Source organism: Pelodiscus sinensis, chromosome 3, assembly GCF_049634645.1.
Source record: "Pelodiscus sinensis isolate JC-2024 chromosome 3, ASM4963464v1, whole genome shotgun sequence".
In the NCBI taxonomy this organism is placed as follows: domain Eukaryota; kingdom Metazoa; phylum Chordata; order Testudines; family Trionychidae; genus Pelodiscus; species Pelodiscus sinensis.
In genome coordinates this window covers 48,909,665-48,934,111 of record NC_134713.1, presented here as the reverse complement: position 1 = coordinate 48,934,111, position 24,447 = coordinate 48,909,665, and positions in this window count along the sequence as shown.

The window sequence follows — 24,447 nt, the reverse complement described above, 5'->3', positions numbered from 1 at the left end:
ATGTCAACAATGGGTTAGTAAAGCACCCCAACTCTTAATAATTACCAAGGTTGGATGTGACTCTCGAGTGGCACAATAGCAGTCTTCTGATGGCCAATCTTTTGTCTCCTGGTGGATAGCACAATATGTATTCAGAGGAAGAGTTCCTGAAGAGTCCCTCTTGAAGAGTCCAACTACCCTGTACTTTTCTTTGTGAGTATGACAATAACATGTCATTTAACGAAAGCTTTTTAAGAAAACAGTTTTAAATGGTAAGAAAGAGGTTGCATTCTGATCATCAATTAGCCAGATGCTTTTTTTTAAGAGTTTGCCTTGAGGCCCTGACAGACACAATGCTGAGGGCATATAGACAAGTGTCCTGTTTTGAATTAAATAGTTCATCTGGAAGTATGTGGGATGAAACTGCTCTTTCTGCAGCATCCAAGCCCCCTCTCCTTCTAAGGCAGCTGCATAGGCTAATTTATGGCCTGCTATTATCAATAAGCAGTAGTGATTCAGGCACTTTACAGGTTTGTCAAATTCTCCCTGAAGACCTCTAGTAAAAGCCTACTTCCACCTCCCCCTTACTCACATGAGAATCTGGGTGTCTAGTTCAACCCTGCCTTGCCCTTATACAGTCATTTACACCTGTCCAAAATGCCATGATATATTAACATTCTGATTCAGTTTCACTTGTGTAAATTCATATAAAGCTGGAGGGCAGCAGAGAATCAGGCCTTTGGTATTTATGATATTCGGATTGCAGAGCAAGAATGTGATTCACATTGCAGAGCTGGTGTTTATTTGTTCCCTTTAGCAAATCCGAATATTCCTCTAAGCCCAGGACCAGGATCCTACTTCTGACCTTAATATGTTGGAAAAATATTATTTCTGACATTTTTGTTTTTATTGAAATATTTCTGAGCTATCTCCCTCCGAGCTAGCATAATGTTATCCCCATATCAATAGTAAGAGCATTTTTATTCCTTCCCTTGCTCTTTGCTAGGAAGTGTACATTTTAGATATATCCTTTTTTATTACAGTTTCTACAACATTGCAATGGATGTCTGACCTGCTTCCATAGCAGTAGAAAATGTCAGACTCCTTAGCTGCTTGCTGTTTCCAATTTGCTGTTCGGCTATTGATATGGTACATATTTTATGGTCATTGCCCTCTGTCTTGGCCCAGAATATAATTCTACTGCTTCTTAAGTCACAGTTTCCATAGTCACTGTAATTCGCAACACCATTTTTAGATGGGAATTCTAGGCAAGCCATAAGCCTCTTTGTATTTTTTTGTTATTGATTCTGCATAATAATCTATCCGTCAGGCATCATTTAATCCATCTCCAAACTGACAATATACTGGCAATTATTTATTTGTTAAATGTTGCTACATGGGAAGACATAGATTTTTGTCCACATTGATTCTCCAATGAGATCAGAACAGTTTTGCTATAACAAGTGGCTCTGATGGCAAGCAGTCCTACAAAACTTGCCACGGGTGCTAATGTTGCTTGACGTCTGGGAAATCATTGTTATGCATAGTAAACTACATATCTTTCTTCCATTGCATGCAGTAGAATGAGAATGTATTGGTTGCTGTATCATTAACCAGAAATATTGCTCCAGCTCTTTCTGTGTAAAGCATTATTGGCTAATCCCCAGATGGATTGTCAAAAACATCAATATTTTCAGTGTTCCTGAACATAATATGCTGTCAAGCTATTTGATGGGAGAACAAGCTAACACAACACTCATAACACTGTCCTAGACACCTTAGTGCAGTTCTAGAGCCTTAATGTTAGTGTCTCTTACAAGCAACTCAGTATGTTTTTTACAAACAATCACCATGAAAGGTGGGATATCTCCTCAAGGAGAGGAGAAATTTTAAATTTGCAGAACATGGATCCTATTTTTCTTTAATGGGCTCTGTGCATGGCCTGCCTGTGCCAAGTTGTTTGCAGGATCAGAGATGAAGAGTATGCATGGTATAATGGATGGATTATTATGAAATAGTATCTAACTGATTAATTTTACCCTGCAGATCTGTGTTCTTCAACCATCTGTATTATTTTACCAAGAAAAAGTCAAACCAATTGAAACAAGTACCTGTAATTGAATGTGATTTGATTATTTTAGGTCCATGCAATCTGTGAACCTTCCAAGTCAAACACACATTTCATATCACTTCTTTGCTTTTGTGTCTAATATGGGTATTGTATTCTCTGGCCATCAGGGTTGACATGCACATTAGAACATCTGCAAATAATTAACTGCCTGTTTCTATAGTAGCAGAGTCTATTCTGGAAAAAATATGTTAAGCACCTTAAAGGAATTAACACTTCTACACATAATAGTCTATGTGTTTGTCTGTGTGCATGTATGTGTAAAAATGTATAATATAATATAATATAATATAATATAATATAATATAATATAATATAATATAATATAATATAATATAATATAAAAAGTAGAAACTATAGAGAAAGCTGGAAGAAGTGGGATAAAATGTGAAGATTATGTGCTGCACTGTGGTGTTATAGTTGACCTTGCATAGTAATTGGATGTCAGAGGTAGCCCTAGAAGAATTCTGGCTCTGAGGCAGCACAAGCTGGAAGGACACATCTACCATCCTGTTTCTTCTTCCAGCATCAGTCTCAGCCCATATTTTACCCCCTTTGGGGTGACTGTGGTGCTATCCTGAAGCAGTCCTTGCAAATAGACTGAAATTAATAAATTGAAATTAAACTAGCTTCTGCTCAGAGGTGGCATTTGCCATGGCAGCACATTCAAGATGGGCCACCACAAGCTGACCCTTTATTTGAATTTATGTAGGCATTTTCAGCTGGCAGTATGACAGCAAGTTTCTGTGATTCAAGAATAGTTCTCATATCTGTAGCTAGCTGTTCATAAACCAGTGAGAGCCTGAAAATCACTCATACAACTGATTCATTTTCTGACAGCCATAGAGACTATGGGGCAGCACTATAGGGTATTTGCCTCACACTGACTGATATGGGGTTACTAGAACCGATGGTGCCTGCACAAGAGGCAGCCAATTAGAAAGGGACTGCGAGTAGCTAGTCAGGGCTGGGCAAACCCATATAAGAAGGGTTCCAGAGCAGAGCAGGTCAGTAACTACCTGGAAATTGAGGAGGTAAGAACATGGTCGCTGTAGGATGAAACAGTGCCAGCACCTTGGACAAAGCAGTGCTGCTAGCAAGGACTGGGGAAGCTAGAGAGAGCTCCTAGCTAGCTGCTAAGACTGGCTGGTGAAACTCTTAGACAAGGGCAATGAAGGTGCTGGGGCAACAGCGAGGTGACCCAGGGAAATAAACTGAGGAGTTGGAGACAATGCAGCTAGTGGGTGCCATCTACAATGTACCTGGATCAGGACCTGGAGCAGTGAGTGGGCCTAGACCCTCTCCATTGCCACATAGGAAGTGGCCACTCTGAGGGATGTGGCTGGACATCTGACATACAGGTCCTCCAGAAAGGGGAAACACAGAGTATGGCAGAGCTGGAGGGCTGTATCCTGAAGAGGATGCCATGGTTCTTGGAGCAACATGTGTCCAGGGACAGAGGTGACAACAGAGGGTAGAGAATTAATTCTCATGATGGCCATTATTAGGTGTCACAGTACTGATTAAACCTTATCAGAGCCAGATTCAGACTTCTGACAAAACAAGGTTAGCTCCAATGAAGTTCATAGAGTTTTATGTATGCGCCCAACGTTTGACTTTGACCCCATCCTTTATAATTAAGGATGATAGGTCTTTCTATTGATACAGGTCATTTCTAGTTGTGTGGGATTGTGTGTGTGTTTTTCACAACCTGTAGACTCCCTTTCATCCATTTATTCTTATCTTTAAAGTGTCTTCATTATGTGATATCTTCTAGCACACAGAGGAGCTGTGACAAGGTCGTTTTTAGTACTCATATTAAATTGAATATTGCTAATTTTCTGGCCCATTAACTGCAAATGTTTGTCATCCTTACAGGTCTAAAATATACATATCTAACATTTGTAGTATGTAGAACAATGCCAACAAGCATAAATGATGTGGGTGTTCTTAATGAACTAATGGTTGCAGCTCCTGGGTATTTTAGGATTATGAGGTGTAGGAAAGTTAAAGTGGATAAATGCCAGACAGAGTGAGTACAGTCCTAACTGAGACTGTATAAGTCAAACTTCTCAATAAAGGTTAGACCCCTTTAGGGCAAAATTTTCAAAAGATACTGTGACTTAAGACTCTAAATCCCTTTTAGGATATGCGTTGGGGTATGTTTACACTTGAAGCTGGAGGTGTAATTCCAGGCTCAAGAAGACATGCACATGCTAGTTTTGATCAAGTTATCTGACTAAAATAGCTTTGTAATTGCACAAGTAGTGAGAGGGGCTAGATGCTCAAGAATATAACTTTGGCTATCACCACAGCTCATAGTTCAGACAAAGCTAGTGCATGTATAGCTCCTTGATCACTGGTCCTTATGGAAACACTTCGCTGTAGGGAAATTCTCAGGGCTGCCAAGTGTGTCCATATTAAAGGGGACTTGACCCTGGGCCTTCTACCTACAAGGTGTAGGACCTAACCATTAGTGGTTATGAAATTATTTATCCAAACTGCAATGGCTTCAGTAGGAGAGACTAGTTGAGTTGTATTATATTCTGTTCTTAATATATTCAGCAGTAATGCCAGGTACCTACAGACCTGTATCCTGTAAGACGCTTGCTTCAACAAGGTAACAAACAAAACTATGAACTTTGAACAAACAGAAGACTCCAAGTACTGGGGAGATGAAAATGGAGTATTTAAGGGGAAGGAGAGTGATTGGGGATAGTAAGTACTGGAAACCCTATGTGAAGTGCTATTATACCTTTTGCTGGGTTCCTGTGGAGGCTTCCCTACAGGTGTGGGTGAGGTCAGCTGTGTAGAAGAATGGATTATGTATTAGAAAGAATCCTTTGGGAAGGACACAGCTTCTATGAAAGCAGGAGGTGCTTGAAAAATTTATATAGTGGGAGTGCTGACAGCCATTGAACCAGACTAGATGGAAAAAATCAATTTCTGTGAAAGGGTGAGGTAGTATACCCAACACCTCTAGTTCCAGCACCCATGTATGAAAGTGAAAAAACAAACATTACAAATTCAATTTTCATTCACACCATAGTCCTTTATAGTGATCTATGGCTCTTTAAATATTCAGAGTGATGTAAAAGGCCCTTAAATTTAAATGAGTCATGCCCTGAATTTGTTCTAAATTAATAAAGCTATTTAGTATTTATTTTTCCTTGTTTTTCACTGGCATTAAATATTTTGCATGTCTAACACCCACAGCTGTGACTCTTCCTCTTTTAAATTCGTGTCTCAGATTGACACACTAAAAAGAACACTAACGCTATATCTACACTATATCTTTTTTGTGGAAGAGACAATGCAAATGAAGTGCTCATTAGCAACTTCTCACGCTTCATTTGCATATTCTCTTCCGATGCTTTTTGCGGAAGAGGTTTTTGAGCAAAAAAAAGTGGCGTAGATGGATCCATTTGCACAAAATCTCCCTTTTGCGCAAGAACCTGTAAACTTCATTTTTGAGGAATAAGGGTTCTTGCACAAAAGCTTTTTTTTGTGCAAAACAGACCCATCTACAGCATTTTTTTGTGCAAAAACCTTTTCCACAAAAAGCATCAGAAGAGAATATGTAAATGAATCACGAGAAGTTGCTAATGAGTGCTTCATTTGCATTGCCTCTTCCGCAAAAAAGAGGCAGTGTAGCTATAGCTGTGTCATTGTAAGCTTTGATACTGATGTCTATATTTACACATATTTTTGTCATAGTGATTTATGAATATTCATCTGCTTTTCTATAAGCCAGGCTGTCTTTTGAACTCTTTCATTATACACAACTTTTCTTTTCTTTTCTTCAACCTAAATGAAAAATGTTTACAATGAAATCTCTAATACCCTTTTTATATTCTATTTTAATTTGCTTATCACACATCCTGACACTCCAGGAAGTCAGCCCCTCCATATTGTTCTGGATTCCCAGGTTATCTACTGCCATGTGACCTAAGTCCTCCTATTTCAAATTAAAAGTTTCTATGTTGTTGATAAACATTGGAGCTTGCTACCAGGAGCAGCTAACAGGGAGTTTGGAGAGGGAGTTCTCCAGGTAAAAGAGAAGTAAATACGGGACCCTTGTGGTAAGTGGCTGTCTGTAGTGTGTGTTTGTGTGTGTGTGTAGGGGGGTTATTTGCTGTGTGCTGAGCTTGTGTTTGTCTGTTTGGTTTGTTTGTTTGTTTGAGGCAACCGTCCTTTATTGCGTATAGTATAAATACAAGCTCTTCTGCTCCCCATTGCTTCCATTTGCGTGTTCACTGAGAAGGGTATGAGAAGGGTATGAGCTGGCAGTGTTTAATGGATTCTGCTAGTCTGTCAAGAGAATTCATTCACCTTAGGAGTCCCTCCTTATACACAAGAATGGCACAACGAGGTTATGTCTAGACTGCAAGCCTCTTTCGAAAGAGAGCGTCTAGACTGCACGTTGAACTGTCGAAAAAGCGGCTTGCTTTTTCGAAAGAAAGCATCCAGTGAGTCTGGATGCTCTCTTTCGAAGACGGCCTCTTTACATTGAAGAACGCCTTCTTTCGAAAGAGGAACTTTTGAAAGAAGGCGTTCTTCCTCGTAAATTGAGGTTTACCGCCATCGAAAGAAAAGCCGCGTTCTTTCGAAATAATTTCGAAAGAACGCGGCTTGAGTCTGGACGCAGGGGAAGTTTTTTCGGGAAAAGGCTACTTTTCCCGAAAAAACCCCTGAGTCTGGACACGGCCACATTGAAGAACGCCTTCTTTCGAAAGAGGAACTTTCGAAAGAAGGCGTTCTTCCTCGTGAAATGAGGTTTACCGCCATCGAAAGAAAAGCTGCGTTCTTTCGATTTAATTTCGAAAGAACGTGGCTTGAGTCTGGACGCAGGGGAAGTTTTTTCGGAAAAAGGCTACTTTTCCCGAAAAAACCCCTGAGTCTGGACACAGCCCAACTGTCTTTCTGGCTGGTGCCTCCTGCTCACAATACTCTTTTGTGGTGGTCTTTCTTCCTGTAACTCAGGCTTATGCTCAGGGCAACAGAAAGGCCAACATAAAGTGGTTCAAAGTCCTCATAAGAAGGTTTCTGGTAGTAACTCCAGACCCTTGGTCCACACACCCTGGCATCAGTGCTTTCCAGTGCCCTTCTACACTTCATGCCTCCTTGCCAGTGATTGTTTGGGGAACCTGGGTCCTCTCACTAATTATGTTCTAGGCCAGGGACCCTAAAACTATCAGACAAGGTCCACACAGTCACACTCCTTGTTGCTCTTTCCATGGGCTCCTTCATTCTGACTTTTTCAGACATTCTCCTCCATAATTTCTTTAGGTTGTCATTTCTTTAGGTTGTTTCAGATCCCTGGGCTTCCTACTTACCCATCACACTCTTCCAAAAAGCGACTGTAGATTGCCTCCCTATTGAGATATTTCTCCCCTGCTTTTTTCCCCAGTGTGGGAGACCTGCTGACATCAACTATAACTCTTCAATTCTTAGCAGATTCTATTCTCTCACTCTGCCATGTGTCTTTCAGGTAATGTAACAGGTAATCTTTTTTAATAATGTTCCATTTCCCTTATGTTTTTATAAAGTAATATTTTTGTTATCTTAAGAAATTTGAATTATTCAGAAAGCTTTTCCTTGCCTTTATTCAAGCCATTAGATACCAATAATAGATGCATTTACATAGTCCTTCCTTGTCTCTATCAATTCAAAAATATTTTTGTTTAAACCGCAAGAGCCCGTTAGTAATCTGAACTTCATTAATCCTATCAAGGTATATTATCGCCAGGTCTAGGGCATGATTAAAAAATTCTTTTTTCTCTTTTCATTAATCTATTTTTTAGCCTTTTAACATTTTATGGACAAGGCTTTTAAATTCCTGACAGTTCATTTATTTTTTACTGGTATGTTTTTCTGTCATTTCATTCCCTATTATCCCAATATGTGCTCAGAGCCAAACTAATGCTGCATGGAAAGATGGATTTAGGGCAGGGAAGTCTGGCAAACACCTGGGGTGCTAGGTTTGAGACTGCATGGCTCTGAATGCTGTTTTTGGTTTTAGTAACAAAAGGGAAAATAGAATGTTTAAAGTACAATGTTTCAGGTACTCCACATGTGGATTAGAGTTTAGAATATTTTATTTGCTTATATATCACATGAATAAATATAGATTTACCGATCTTAGCATGTGCATTTATAGTTTTATGTCAGAGATAAATCATGCATGAAAATCATGCATCAAAATTGTGAAATGTAATAAAGTAAGATATTCAAAAGTTTAATAAGTGGAGTGGGCACTGAAGATTCCCCTCACCTGTGTCACCATTTGGCTTAACCTATTCTGAAAATATGTATATATAAAATTACAGCTGATTTCCAAATCTTTGTCCAAGGGTCAACTGCACAGAGTAGAAGTCAGATATAAGATACAAAGGGTATCTTGGACCTGTGTTCTTGAATTGATTTTATAGAAACCTAAGGGCTGCTCTAATCTACTGTGATACATCTGCAAAGCAGCCTTTTCCTCACTGAACAACCTCTCCCTTCTACAGGAGCAGACATTATGTTCCCCAGCAGTCTTCTCTCTATTGCACTTAATGTCCCCCAGCCAGGCAATAGAAAAAATCCTGAATCTGACAATGATTGAACTCTTTTTGGGGCTGGGAGCTGCATGGAAGCAGAATGCTGCAGAGAAGACCCACAAACTGTGAACAAGGCCTCATGTGGGACTGGATGTGAGTACCAGATATCAACAGCTATATGCCAGTCTTTGTGAGGATTATGGGGGAGTAGCAGTGGCAGGAAAAGGAACCAATGTGGCAGAGCCCCAATGAGAGACACAAACCGAGAATGGTTTAGAAACCCTCAAAGCCTTATCTACTTGAACAGAGACTAGCTTGGAGAGAACATCCCACTCAATCCTGTATTTTCTTTAACTACAAAAAACTTAGGTCTGCAAGAAATCTTATTTGTAAATGGCTCTGTAATTTGACATTTGCATGCCAGCTTTTGGGATACTTTGCCTTGGATATAGTATTGAAATGGGTGATTGAGGATGAGGATTTGTATAGTCACTAATCACTGATAACATGCTGAGTAAAGATCTCTTTCCTTAAGCTCTCTAGGCAACTGTTGTAAAAATGCCTAATTCCATTTATTTCCGTCTAAATTTTAAAATTACTACATTCAGGTATGTAGGGTTCAGGATGAATGGAAGATATGTTGTCTTTTTGGAAAACAATAGAATTTTAGATAAAGTGTAGGATTAGATCAGGAGAGAAAGAAACACCACTGATCACAATGCTATATTAGAATCTGAAATCCTAAAAAGTATGAGACACAAGGATTTCATAATAGCAGTCTTTCTAGATATTGAAAAGGCACATGACATACTACAGAAGGTGTGGGCTATGCACACCAAAGCTCATGATACCATCTACATGTTTTGTTAATCTATAAAGTGCTACCAGAACATTTGTTGTTGTTTTTTCTGTAACAGACTAACTTGCCTACCTCCTGAAGCTTATGGAGGGAAGGATTGTTGTACAAAGTAGACCCAGTAGGAATAAGGAGAAGAATATATGAGTTGTTTAGAGAATTTTGGAGTAAAAGTACCATGAAGGTTAGAACTGATAAAGGTGGCGAGTAGATTGCAATCTGGAAGAGCCGGGTTCGGGTGATCTGCGCATGCACAGAACGATCTGTGCATGCGCAGATCGCTGGACAGCGGTGCTGGCGAGCGGGGCTCACCATGGTTCAGAGAGCCCTGGCTATAGCTATGTGTATATACATGCATACACATCATACATATAAATGGTACACCACAGTGTAGATGAACTTTATTTAATGTCATAAATTATCTCCCAAGACAAATATGTGCTTGGGTAGATGTTTACCCTATTTTCAGATGGTTATGTTAGGAGTAGGAATGTTGAGATGGCAGAAAAAAGAATGAACAAAGGCCTCGGACAGGGCAAATGCATGAGGCTCAAGTTCTCCATTGCTAAAAGCAAAGGATTGCTTTAAAAAAACGGTACATAGGAATGGAAATTGTGTCTGTATGGAAAGAGAAAAGAATGAGTGAGGATGGCATATTGTAAATCAAATTGGGAATTAGTACTTCTAAAACAATATCTTCTTGTCACATGTACCAGTAGCAATAATAAAGCTACCATTAAATCAGATGTTGGATGTACACCCAGCAGAATTGGTCATTTTTTGTATTCAGTACTCAAGCTGGATGGCGATTAAAGTATTTTCAGTTTCTCGATGTGATGTCATCAATGGAATTATATTTCTAATAGTAGTTAGTTAGATAAGGATACATGGAGCTAGAGTTGGTCCTAGAGGAATGGTTTCCAATCTTTTTGAGCATGAGATCCTTTTTTTAATTTAAGTGCAATCCAAGATCTACCTCAAATACGAATACTATTATCCTGACTCCTTCCTGCCCCTTCTCCAAGGCCCTGCCCCTGCTTACTCCATCCTCCCTCTCTTGCCCATCCTCACTCACTTTCATCAGGCTTGGGCAGAGGGTTAGGGTGCAGGCTCTGGTCTTGGATTAAGGGAACTGGAGTGAGAGAGGGGTTTTGAGCTTAGTTTAGGGCAGGCAATTGGAGTGCTAGAGGGGGTTCTAGGTGTAGGCTCTGGGAGGGTGTTTGGATGCAGGGGTACTCGGGGACAGGGAAAGGATAGGTGCAGGAGGGGATTCATGACTGGGGTAGGAGTTTGGGATGTGGGCACCAGCTGGGCACTGGTTTCCTCAGGTGGCTCCTGCCCTGGCCTTGGACTACTCCCTAAAGCAGCCAGCAAACGCCATCCCAAGTCCTGTTGTGCCCCCTCTCTGCTCTTTGGAGAAAGGATACAGAGTGGGAGAGGGCACCTCCTTCTCCCTACCCTGCCTTGCACAGACAGCAGGAGGCTTTCCAGGGGGAGGGGCAGCTCCAAGACAAAGGGCAGGAGATGCACAGCAATGGGGAGAGGGGCAGCTGAAGTGCCAGCTCTTGATAGCCTCTTAGCCAAACCAGTCAGGATCACCTGTTAGAAGCTCCAAGATCTACCAGTAGATCGCAATCTACTGGTTGGTGGCCACTGAGTTAAGAGCTTAAGCACTTTTGTGAATATTAATACAATTGTCTTTTGTGGTTTCTAGAAGCCAGTGTGGAAAATTTTTGGGTGGAGATTAATACAATGGATGCACAGTTTTCATGAATTTACAAGTGACCTCCCCTATCCGGTTATTAATTCTGTAGCTCACAATGAAATTACTGTCCACCTTTCAAAGAACACAAGGGAAACAATCGCTCACTCAGTAGCTCTTTGTCTCTCTATTCACTGATGATTTGTAGAGTATACTTTTTAAATTTAAAGTGTACAGTGAACCCTCGCTACTTCGCGGTTCGACCATCGCGGATTCACGACTTCGCGGACTTTTTTCATTACATTATGTATATACGTGAATCCGCGATGGTCGAACCGCGAAGTAGCGAGGGCTCGCTGTATACATGTTAAATATACATGTCCCTACTTCGCGGATTTTCAACTATCGCGGTCGGGTTTGGAACCTATCTACCGCGATAAACGAGGGTTCACTGTATATCTCAATGCTGGTGGAATTACACTGTTGTTCAAATGGGTTTATCCAGCTTGTAGGAATGTAAAAAAAGAAGAAAGAGTTATAGCATTCAGGAATTGTGTGGATCATTCATCACTTCATTGAATAATACTGTGTCTGGATTAAATATCTCCTTGAGCTATGTGCATAATAGATATAATTCATGAAAATGGGAGCAAAAAAAGTAAAGTAGTTTTTAATTATTACAGTTTATAAAGCTTCACTGAGACATTACAAGATGAATGCAAGATAGCATCTAGTGATTTAATGTCACCCCATACCCCACATGCCTCAATTTATTTGTGATTTTTAAGAAATGTGAAGGCTGAAAAACAAGCAATTTATAGAAAATTATTCTCCTGAAAGGATCTACAAATCTCTTACCAATGGAGTGGAAATTAGACAGTATTTTAGTAATATTTACTGAAATGTGTTTCTGTTTGTGTCTCAGTGATGTGGTGTGCACATCACACACGTACCAAAAGGTTAGATATGGGCCCAAAACCCATTTTGTGATCTGGCTGTATCAAGACTGGGAAACCGTCTTTTATACTAACCTGCCTGTTCCAGGTTATTATAAACAGAGGAACTATGCAGCCACAGTAGCTTGGATTGCTGGCTGAAGGAGCTTGGGTGGAAGTGAACAAGAGAGGAAGAGAGATTAGATGACCCAAAATGAAGTCAGTCTGGAAACTTGAGAAGAGTCTCTTAGAAAGGCAGAATTGATATAAAGTAAGAGAAAAAGAGTAGAAAAGAAGAGAATAAGCCGAATCAGTATCAGATTATTATGATGATACCAGCAAAAAAAACCTCAAAACCCCAAACCAAAGCTAAGGACTAAAATGTTACAAATGAAAGATACTTAGAAAACGAAAAATGAAAAAGATTAGGTGATGTTAACCCTGGTTTGGATGAATGGACCAAAAGGTGGCTAGAAAGCTGTCTAGATCAGCGTGGTAAGTGTGAAGTGATTGATGTATAGTTGGTAGCCACTATGAAGCAGATAGCCCCAGAAGTCAAACTTGGGGCCAGTTTTGTTCAACATCTTCATTATTGATCTGGACCATGGAATTAACTGTGCCCTCAGCAAATTTGCAGATGACACTAAGCTGTATGGAGAGAGAAACACACTAGAGGGGAGGAATATGGACTGGAGAGACCTAGACAAATAGGAGGATTGGACCAAAAGAAATCTAATGAGGTTCAAGAAAGTCAAGTGCAGAGTCATGCACTTAGCTAGAGTCTGGGGACCGACTAGCTAAGCAGCAGTTCTCCAGGAAAGGACCTGGAGATTACAGTGGATGTGAAGCTGGATATGAGTCAACAGTGTGCCCTGAAGGCTAACATTATATTGGGGCACATTAATAGGAACATTTCCAGCAGATCTGTCAAATTGATTATTCCCCATTTAGACTACAACTAGACTGCAGCACTTTTCTGGGATACCTCCAGTAACCTGGAAAAGCGATGCTGTGTGCAAGGAATGTGTTCACTTTTCTGGAAAAAAAAATCGAAAAAGCAAACACGCTCTTTCACCATCCCTGTAAACCTCATTCTATGAGGCATAAGGGATGTGTTGAAAGAGCAGGTTTTTCTGAAAGAAAATCGGAAAAAAGATATGCAATTTGCATAACACACACTGTGTATCTTTTTCCAATTTAACTCTGCAGTCTAGACGTAGTCTTATTCAGCATTGGTAAGGCCACATCTAGAGTATTGAATGGAGTTCTGGGGCCTGCATTACAGAAAGGATGTGGGTATACTGGAGAGAGTCCCTGAAAGGGCACCAAATTAATTAGGAGTCTGGAGCACATGACTTATGAGAAGAGGCTGAGGGATTTGGGCTTATTTAGTTCACAGAAGAGAAGAATGATGGGGGGGGGATTGTTAACAGACTTCAAATAGCTGAAGGGAGGTTCCAAAGAGGATGGAGAGAGGCTGTTCTCAGTTATGACACATGACAGAATGAGGAGCAATGGTCTCAAGTTTCAGTGGGGGAGGTCAATTGGATATTGGGAAAAACTATTTCTCTAGAAGGTGGTGAAGCACTGGAATGGGTTACCTAGGGAGTGTGTGAAGCCATCCCTAGAGGCTTCTAAAATCATGGACAGCTGGATGGCTTTGTACCACAACACTTACTTTCCTGAAGCCACTGCCTCTCCCCTCATGGCAATGACCAGCGTGGAGCGATGATACAATGAATTATGATTAAGAGTAATGGGATGAAGTTAAGAAAGGGAAAATTAGGCTAGATTTCCTGTCAGTGAGATCTGTTAAACTGAAATAGTCCAATTCTTCAAAGGAAGTAATGGAAGTTCCATCATCTGGAACATTTAAAATTAGACTAGATAATGAGCTTGTGAAATGTAGTGTATGAAACAATTCTGTACTAGCATCTGATAATGTCCCAGAAGTTCTTTTCAATCTCCAGTTTATGATGTTATGAAGGTTCTAGAGATACTGCATGGGTGCATTTATACCTACAAATATATATATATATATATTATTCCACCAAAAACTAGAGTGACATATGTGCAAGGGTTAAATTAAATGAAAGGCTATGAAAGGGAAAGGTTTGGGATGATTAATTTGTTCGTGGAATTGTGGATCCTATAGATGCTACATGGGTAACACACTCATTTGAGTCCAATTATCCCCAACCCAGAATGTTCTGTGTAGTATATCTTGTGGTGCTCCAACACCTAACCCTCATGTAAGGACACATCTACACAGCAAGGCTATAGCTTAATAAAGCTATGCAACTTCAGCTATGTCAATTATGTAGCTTAAGTAAAAATAGCTTATTTTGGCTTTTGGTGCTGTCTCTATAGCAGGAAGCCCAGGAGAGAACTCTTCCTCCAATTTCCCTTACTCCTTGTAAAATGAGAGTTACAGGAGTCGGAGTACGAAGTCCTCCAGCTCAGCATTATTTTGACATTATGTCGAAATAACTGTCTGTAGCATAGACGTGGACTGTTATTTTGGAATAACACCAGTTCTTCCAAAATAATACTGCTCTGTCGACGTACCCAGAGACCTCTTGTTTGTTTTGTTCCTTTTTGCAGGCCTCTGACAAAATGAAAAAAGAGTCCAGAAATAGCAAAAGAGGAATAGAAAGAAAAAAAGTTAAGGTAACTCCCTCCAGGCTATCATGCTCTTGGTGTATCACTGTCCATCATTATCTTTTTAATAAATTTAAATTATAATTTAAGGTCCAAAGACATGTTAACATTCTAAAAATTATTACTTTTTCTATCATGAGGGTAATATGGAATAATATATTTTATTTCTGAGCATATTTTATGAAAACTTTGTCCTTTGGTTTTCTCATTCCATAGTTCTTTTCATTTCTTTGCACCCTCCTTTGTAATTACACTTTACAATTCTTGTTCATCTCAAAGACTATTCTTACTGTACCCATGTTGTGAACTTTTGATCCTTTGATTGACTTGGCAAAGCTGGCTCTTTTTTAAAATAAATACATTCAGAAATTTCAGTGGTCAAAAAGTGTTGTTTTGTTTTTTCGTACAACTTCAAATCCAAAACTGGTAAAATAATTGCCCATGTGTAATTTCATTTCCCATGTCCATTTTTTTGTTCACTCAATTTTTCTTTTTCACATATCTCCTTTATTCATTTTGCCCCTGATAGTATGAGGAAATGGGTAGAAATCCATACAATGTTTTTATTCTTAGATGTATAGGTGTTCCTCCTATAGCAATTTGCAACATGCACATGTAACCCACACACCTAGGCTATGGCTACACTACAAGCCTCTTGTGGACAGAGCAAATGCAAATGGAGCGCTCATTCACATATGTCGCACTCTCATTTGCATTTTCTCTTCCTTTCCCTTTTGCACAAGAGGTTTTTACTAAAAAAAAGTGCTGTGTAGATAGCGCCTTTTTGCACAAAAAAACCTTTTGAACGTTCAAGACCCTGTTGAACAGTCTTGTTCTGTTAAAAGAGTCAGGGGCAAATATCAGCCTGCGGGATGGATTCCGTTCCCCAGGGTTAGCCCCTGGTGGGTTGCCACCATGATATTTACCTGTGCCTTCACAGGTATGGATGATTGCAGCTCCTGTTGGCTGTGGATCACCATTCCCAGCCAATGGGAGCTGTGGGAATGATGATCTGTGGCCAAAAGAGCTACAATCGCTTGTGCCTGCTAAAGGGCAGGTAAATATAGCGTCAGCCCACCAGGGGCTAACCCTGGTGAACTACCGCCATTTTAACCCTCATCCCTGTGTTAAATTATATGTGGCAATATTGTTAAATTTATAATATTCTACTGTATGGTGTTTCTGAAACATGTCACAATCCTGGGGAAAACAAACAAACCAGTGCCTCAGAGACCAGAGACAAACTAATGCCTCATCTGGGTATCAACAAGATCATATGGACTATCTCCTGGTTAAAGGCCATTCTCTGACAAAGTAATGGCTTGAGGTTTCTACCCAAACCAACTTTCTTTCCACTAAAATTCAGTTGGAAATTACTATAAAATATCTCTCCTTCCTTAGTCTCTATTGTTGGAATCAAAAACACATGAAAGATGAGGGACCCTGGACTGGGGGAAAGAGTCCTGGATGTAAAGATTCCAGACAGTAAAAGCATTTGGTAAGGACTAAAACTCCACACCTTTCCTTTGAATTCATTTACCTTGTTAAGTTAGGATATGTCTACACTACAGCATTTTTTTGAATTAACTTAATTCAAAATAGTTAATTCAAATTAAGCTAATTCAAAATAATGCATCTAGACACAAAATTTATTTCAAAATAGTGTTTTGATATTTTGAAATAGCGTGTCCATACTGATTGGATGATGAATCGCATTTAAGGGCAGCTGAAGCCGGTTCCAGCAGGGCATCAGGTCAGTAGTTACTTCATGTGGCTGCTGTCTGAGGCTATCTGAGGCTCGTGCTTAAAGGGACCCCCCAGGACAGCCAGTTCTCAGCTTTCCCGCTTGCTTGCCTACCTCGCTGAGGGACAGCAAAGCGTTTTCCTCTCTGTCTGATTTGGTCGTTCTCATTTGGGACACCACAGCACTCGGCACCATGGAGCCAGAGCTGCCCTTGGGCACTCTGGTGCTCATGTTTAATGTCTTGCTGCAATCCTGGCAGCAATTGTTGGAGGCTGCCTGGCACCATCTGCTGCAAAGGAATGGAGGCCATGGAGGAGCAGCAGCAGCGCCTGGATGCCAGCATGCCCCACTGCATCTGGCATCTGGACACCAGCAGCGACTGGTGGGACCACATCGTCCTTGAGCGCTGGGGAGACCAACAGTGGACCCAGAACTTCAAGATTAATAAGGACACTTTCCTCGAGCTCTGCGAGTGGCTCACCCATGCTCTGCAGTGATGGGACACATGCATGAGGCCTGCCATTCCCCTCCACAAGCAAGTGGCGATCACCCTCTGGAAGCTATCAACGCCCGATAGCTACCAATCCTTCGGCAACCAGTTCAGTGTGGGGAGATCCATTGTCGGAGCAGTGCTCATGAAGATATGGCAGTCACCGGCCACTGGGCCAGGAGGGGGGACTGCAAGGAAGAGATGGGCTGCCCCAGGGAAAACAGGGGAGGGAGGTGGTATAAGTGCCCTCCACAGGTGGGTTCGGTCTGTCCCAGCCACACTACAGACCGCCCACAGTGGCCAGGATTGCAGCGTAGGTTGCTCCTGGGAGTGGGGCACGGGGGAGTAGCAGGGAATGAACACTCCTAGCCACCTGGGCACCCCATAACCCTCTGTTTTGTGTGTTTCTCTGCAGGTGGTCAAGGCCATCAACAGGGTGCTGCTCCGCAGAGTCATCTGCCTCACCAACCTGGACGTGGTCATCCAGAGTTCAGTGCCTGGGCTTCCCCAACTGTGAGGGGGCAATTGACGGGACACACATCCCCATCTGAGCCCTGGAACACCAAGCCTCTCTGTACATCAACCTCAAGGGGTACTTCTCCGTGATCCTGCAGGCCATGTCTGGCCACCGGGGCCAGTTCATGGACATCAATATGGGCTGGTCCGGCAAGGCACACGATGTGTGGGTGTAATGCCACATCAGGGTCGGGGACGTGGACATGCCAGTGTGCCTGCTGGGGGATGCGGCCTACCCTCTACAGCCCTGGCTGATGAAGCCCTACATGGGACACCTGAACCCCTCCCGGCAGGCCATCAATGCCAGGCTCAGCCGGGCCCGCGTTGTGGTTGAGGGGGCCTTCAGTCGACTGAAGGCCCGATTTAGATGCCTTCTCACTCGCCTTGACCTCTCCGAGCACAAAATTCCGCACGTGGTGGCAGCATGCTGTGTGCTCCACAATTTATGTGAGAAGAAGGGGGAGGCTTTCCTGCCAGCCTAGTTGACAGAAGCTGACCGCCTGGCTGGCCAGTATGCACAGCCCTGCACGGCTGCCATCCAGGAGGCCCTTCGGGGGGCTGTCCGCATCCAGGAAGCCCTGTGGGAGAGCTTCCAGGTTGAGGAGGAGTGAAGTCCCTCTGGCGTGCCCCACTGGGACCTTGTGCCTTACATTCCACCCCCACCTCCTTCCCCTTTCCACTCCCTAACCCCCTTCCTGATGGAAAATAAAAACACTCATGTTGTCACGGAAAACTCTGTTTATTTAACATAACTGGGGTGAGGAGAGGGGAGGAATGAGAGCGGGAGAGGAGAGGGGGAAACCTGGGAGGAGGAAGCTGGAAGGGGGAGGCAAGGGGAAGAAGGGGGAGGGGAAGCTCAGGGTTGGGGGGTCTTGCTGGCCCTCCCATCTCGCAGCACTGTGGGTGTGGGGGCTTCAGCATCCCCGGGGGGAGCGGGTATGGAGGGTGGGGCAGAAGGGATGGGGGGGAGAAGAAGTGGGAGCGGGAGCAGGGATGGGAGGAAGAGCAATAGCTGGGGCGGTGGCAGGGGCTGGAGCACCAGGAGGCAGCAATTGTTACACCAGGGTCTGCAGGTGTTCGCGGAGGACACAGCCCTGCTCCTGCAGATCCCGCAAGCTCTCCTGCCACAGCTGCAGGTCTTCTTGCACTCAGTGCTCCTGGCTGTAGACCTACCTTCCCAGTAACCCCAGGTGCTGCAGCTGGTACTCCTCCTGATTACGGGTGCACCTGCTGGCCTGGGTGCTGGTAGATGGTCCAGTCAGGCTGGTGCACCCTGCACTCACAGGTGCTGTGGCTGTGGTGAAACAAGAGAAACAAGAGCAGTGGTCAGTTCTCCCTGAGGACGCAGTGGGTGAAACCCAGTCCCCCTCTGCAAGGCGAGGACGGCAGGTCTTCTCACCTGCTATCCCTGGAGTGTTAGAAGACCCAGGACTGCACCCCAGCCCCTGTGCTGCCTATAGTGTGGTATGTTGGGGGGGGGGAGGGGAGATGTGCTCTGCCGCTGTGTAGAGGGGGCATCTGGAGGGAGGGCAGTGTGCAGTGTTTCTCCCCAGGGTCAGGAGCCTGTCATGTGCCTTCATGCATAGACGCATGTGGGGAACAGGCCAGGGCCCTGCATGGCACCCAGCTGGGGCCACATGTCCCCACAGGTTACTGCCTGCTCTGTGGTCATCAAGGCCCACACGCATGGTCCCTGGGCTTCCCTTCCCCCCACCACCCCGCATAAGGGGACCGCGATGGCACTCACATGTGGAGGCCTCCCCAGCCTCAGATGAGACTGCTGATGGGCTTTCTGGTATGGCTGGGGGATCTTGGGTGTAGGGCATGCTCCCTGCAGGCTCCTGCGGCTCCTGACTGTCATCCTCCTCCTCTTCCCCTGTGTTGGGGCAGGGCCCTCTGCCCCGGGGTCATTGACCACCAGAAGGGCACAGACCATCTGACCCCCCAGGATGCAGTCCAGGGTCTCATAATGCAGGCAGATTTCTGGATCAGCCCCTGATTGGGAGCTCTTGGCATAGGCCTGCCACAGCTCTTTCATTTTAGTCTGCACCTGCTCCTGGCTGCGCATGTGGCCTCTGATGGCCAGGTTGGTAGCCATGCAGCTGTAGACAGCCGCATTCCTGTGCTTAGTGCTGAGATTGTGGGCATTGGAGGCTTCCCCCTAAACCTCAGTGAGGTCCACTATCTCCACACTAGACCAGGAAGCCACCCACCTTTTGCAGGCTCCTGGGTAGGCTGGGTGGCAGGAGCTTACTGGCTCATGCTGTACCAGGTGCACGGTCTGCTGGCTGTGTGCTGTCAGGCTTGCAACTGGTACAGGCACTGTGGCCAGAGTCTGACCCTTTAAGGGCTCCGGGGCTAGCAGGGGGAGCAGTCGAGTTTTCCTGGTTGTGCCCAGAGAGGCACCAGGGCTCCCTGGGAAGGGCTGGAGGCCTCCTATTTCGAATTAAGTGTCTATGAAGCACTTAATTCGAAATAGCTATTATTAAATAACCTCATAGAATGAGGTTTACCAAATTCGAAATAAGCGCTCCACTATTTAGAATTAAATTCAAAATAGCGGTTTGCATGTATAGACACTTTTGAAGTTAATTTGAAATAACAGCTGTTATTTTGAATTAACTTTGCAGTGTAGACATACCCTGAGGGTATGTCTATACTATCCCACTAGTTTGAACTAGCGGGGTAATGTAGGCATACCGCACTTGCAAATGAAGCCCGGGATTTGAATTTCCCGGGCTTCATTTGCATAAGCGGGGAGCCGCCATTTTTAAATCCCCGCTTGTTCGAACCCCGTGTAGCGCGGCTACACGGGGCTCGAACTAGGTAGTTCGGACTAGATTCCTATTCCGAACTACCGGTACACCTCGTACACCACTACCTAGTTTGAGCCCCGTGTAGCCACGCTACATGGGGTTCGAACAAGCGGGGATTTAAAAATGGCGGCTCCCCGCTTATGCAAATGAAGCCCGGGAAATTCAAATCCTGGGCTTCATTTGCAAGTGCGGTATGCCTACATTACCCTCCTAGTTCGAACTAGGAGGGTAGTGTAGACATACCCTTAGATACTAGTTTTCTTTTACCTTTTATTTTCTTTACTATTTCTGACTTTTATACCTCATTACATGTAATCACTTAAAATCTATGTTTCTGGTATTAATAAACTTGTTTTATTGTTTTATCTGGACCAGTGTGTTTGGATTGAACTGCTTGGGAAACTCCATTTGACATAAAGGGGTTTGTGCATATCATTTTCTCTTGATGAAATGACTTTATATGAGCTTCTATCATCTGGGAGGAAGCTGTGCAGTACAAGACACACACCTCTGGGGAAAAGTCGGGGACTGGATGTTTGCAGGTGTCACCCTGTAATGTAATCCACGAGTGGCTATCTATGACACTTATATGATATAAACAGGCGTGATTCGTATATTGGAGGCTGTGTATAAGCAAATCAGAAGTGGTTGCTCTCATAGCGAAGAGATGTGAAAGGCAATCCAGGTGAGAGAATTGAGGACACAACTGTCCATCTACCCAGAGTGTACCCTGGATAACGTCACAATTAATTTATTTTTTTCTCCAAATATTACACCAGTGTTACATTTATAATTTTTCCCATGACTTTCATCCATATATAATGTGAGGCAATAGGCTCATATACATCAGATCTTGTATTAATTTTCCCTAGTTTTCTAAATGCTATCACAGTATTGGCAACGATACTTCCCCTGCAGATCATTAGGTAATATGATCATAATAGAATCTTTAGAATCCTCCTAACATGTGCTGAAGCATTTAATTACTTACGTTATCTTTAACTGAAACTGCATTTTTCCTTTTTCTAGTATCTGCCATAAGCTCCAGCATACAACATTTTGTGTTTAACACATCATCAGTATATTCCCTCAGACTATTAAACAATTCACTTTTTTCCTCAATAAACCTTCTTTTCCCTACTTCTTAATTTCTGAAAGCTTTGAATCTTTATATTCAATTTCTCACATAAATGTCTTGCCCCCATGTCCTCTTCCAATCCTGGCATGATTCACTGGAGATATTTAAGAACAGTTTGGATAGACATCAGGGATGATCTAAACGGTGCTTGGTCCTGCCGTGAGGGCAGGGGACTGGACTTGATCTCTCAAGGTCCCTTCCATGATTCTATGATTTGATGATTTACAGGAGTGGATGGACCAATCCAGCCCCAAACAGCTCCTTAACCCCTTCCATTCCAATGTGGAGATTATACACCCATATCAATATACAATATATAATACCTTGAGATGATCTTTAACTCTGTCTTTGTCCAATTAAAAATAATGGGGGGGTTTTGGTCCACTGCTTGCAGAAGCATTTGATTCATTATGTCGCTGAAGGAGGAAGGCAGGAGCAGAAGAATCCTGAAATTATTTGAATGATGATATTAGAGGAGCAACTTTTCACCAGCAAACTCATGTCAAACACAAACACAAAACATAGCATGTCAACGTATTTAAAGAACTACAGGCTTTTTTGTATTTGAGAAGTCAATTTGTTCAAGCACCAAAGGGAAGCTTTTTATTAATTTGTTTCTTCTGAATATAAAGATGCTAGGGTTCGTCTACACTACAGCGCTAATTCGAACTAACTTAGTTCGAATTAGTTAATTCGAACTAAGCTAATTCGAACTAACGCGTCTAGAACTAAAAACTAGTTTGAATTAGCGTTTTGCTAATTTGAACTAGCATGTCCACATTAAGTGGACCCTGAACCGGGCTTAAGGATGGCTGGAAGCAGTGCCAGCAGGGCATCAGAGGAGGACTTAGAGCGTGGAGATGCTGTCTCAGGCTAGCCGAGGGCTGTGCTTAAAGGGTCCCGACCCCCACCCTGGACAGACAGTTCTCAGGGGTGCCCTGCTTGAAAACCAGTCCTGGCTTGGAGTGCCCGGAGTGCCCACACTGGGCACATCACAGCACTCGGCCATCAGACCGGCTGCACTTGCCCGCAGGCTGCCATCTGGGGAGAGGGGGCAATTGGAGGGCTGCAGGAGAGCTTCCACCCCCAGAAGCCCACAGAGCCAGCTCAGTCCTCCCCATCGGGGGCTCGTACCCCATTGCTCCCTCACCTCCTTCCACTTACCCTTCCCTAGCCCCTTTTCTTGATGTACAAAATAATTGTGTTCAAAAATGGAATCTGTCTTTATTGAACAAAACTGGGGGATACTGGGAAAAGGAGGTGGGAGAGGGGAAGAGAGAGGCTGGGAGAGGGGAGGGCAACTACAATATCAGGGGTCTGGAACAGGTCCCATATGAAGAGAGGCTAAAGAGACTGGGACTTTTCAGCTTAGAAAAGAGGAGACGGAGGGGGGACAGGATAGAGGTCTATAAAAGCATGAGTGGGGTGGAGAGGGTGCATACAGAAAAGTTCTTCATTAGTTCCCATAAAGAAGGACTAGAGGACACCAAAGGAAAGGAATGGGTAGCAGGCTTCAAACTAGTACCAGAAAGTTGTTCTTCACAAAGCAAAGAGTCAACCTGTGGAACTCCTTGCTGCAGGAGGCTGTGAAGGCTACAACTAGAACAGAGTTTAAAGGGAAGTGAGATCAAGTCATGGAGGTTGGGTCCATGGAGTGGTATTAGCCAGGGGGTAGGAGTGGTGTCCCTGCCCAAGGTTTGTGGAAGGCTGGAGAGGGATGGCACAAGACAAATGGCTTGGTCACTGTCTTCGGTCCATCCCCTCCAAGGTCCGTAGGGGTGGCCGCTGTCAGCAGACAGGCTACTGGGCTAGATGGACCTTTGGTCTGACCCAGGACGGCCATTGTAAGCTCAGGGCTCAGGGTCGGGGGTCTCAGTGGACCACCTTGATTTTCATGCACACCTGCTCCTGGGTGGCCAGGCTTGCAGCTCTTCTGCCCTAGACGGACACTTTCCTGTGCCTAGTGCGGAGGTCGTGGATGAGGTCCACGATGTCTTCACTGGACCAGGCGGGTGCCCGCCTCTTGCGGATTAGGCTTTCTAATTCGAACTACCTAGTCCGTGCCGCATGTAGCCGCGGGCACGGAGTCCGAACTACCGGGGATTTAAAAATGGCGGCGCCCGGCAAGATGCAAATGAAGCCCGGGATATTTAAATCCCAGGCTTCATTTGCAACTTTGGTTGCCTACATTAACCACCCTAGTTTGAACTAGGGTGGTAGTGTAGACATACCCTTAGGTACTTAAGTCACATGAATATGGCTATATATGTTCTCATCTTCAGAATAGGGCTGCTATAGCTGAGGCTGCAGCTAGAAATCACCCAGATAGCTGGTGAAGAAGCCTGGGGCTTACTAGACAGAATTTGTGGTATTTTTGAATTTGTTTTCACTTTGAAAGGCCTACCTACCTGACAAATCTTCTTTTTCCTTAAGCCATGCTGCCAAGGCTAAGCTGAATAGAATGTTCAAGATGATATCCCTAAAAAGGGGCTTCAAACAGACTATTCTATATGGGTATGTCTACACTACAAAGTTAATTCAAACTAACAGCCGTTAGCTCAAATTAACTTTAATAGTGGCTACACATGCAAACCACTAGTTCGAATTTAATTCGAACTAGCAGAGCGCTTATTTCAAACTAGGTAAACCTCATTCTACGAGGACTAACGCCTAGTTCAAGTAAAGTAGTTCAAATTAAAGGCTGTGTAGCCACTTAATTCGAGCTAGTGGGTGGCTAGCCCTTCCCAGTTTGCCCTGGTGGCCACTCTGGGCCAAAGCAGTGAAACTTTTTTTTTAAAGTGCCCATTCCAGTTGCAAGCCTGTCAGCACCCAGCCAGCAGACCCTGCACATGGCATGGCATGAGCCAGCCACCCGCTGCCATCCAGCCCTCCGCCTCTTCCCAGGGCTAGGCTAGCGGCTCCCAGGAGCCTGCATGGGGC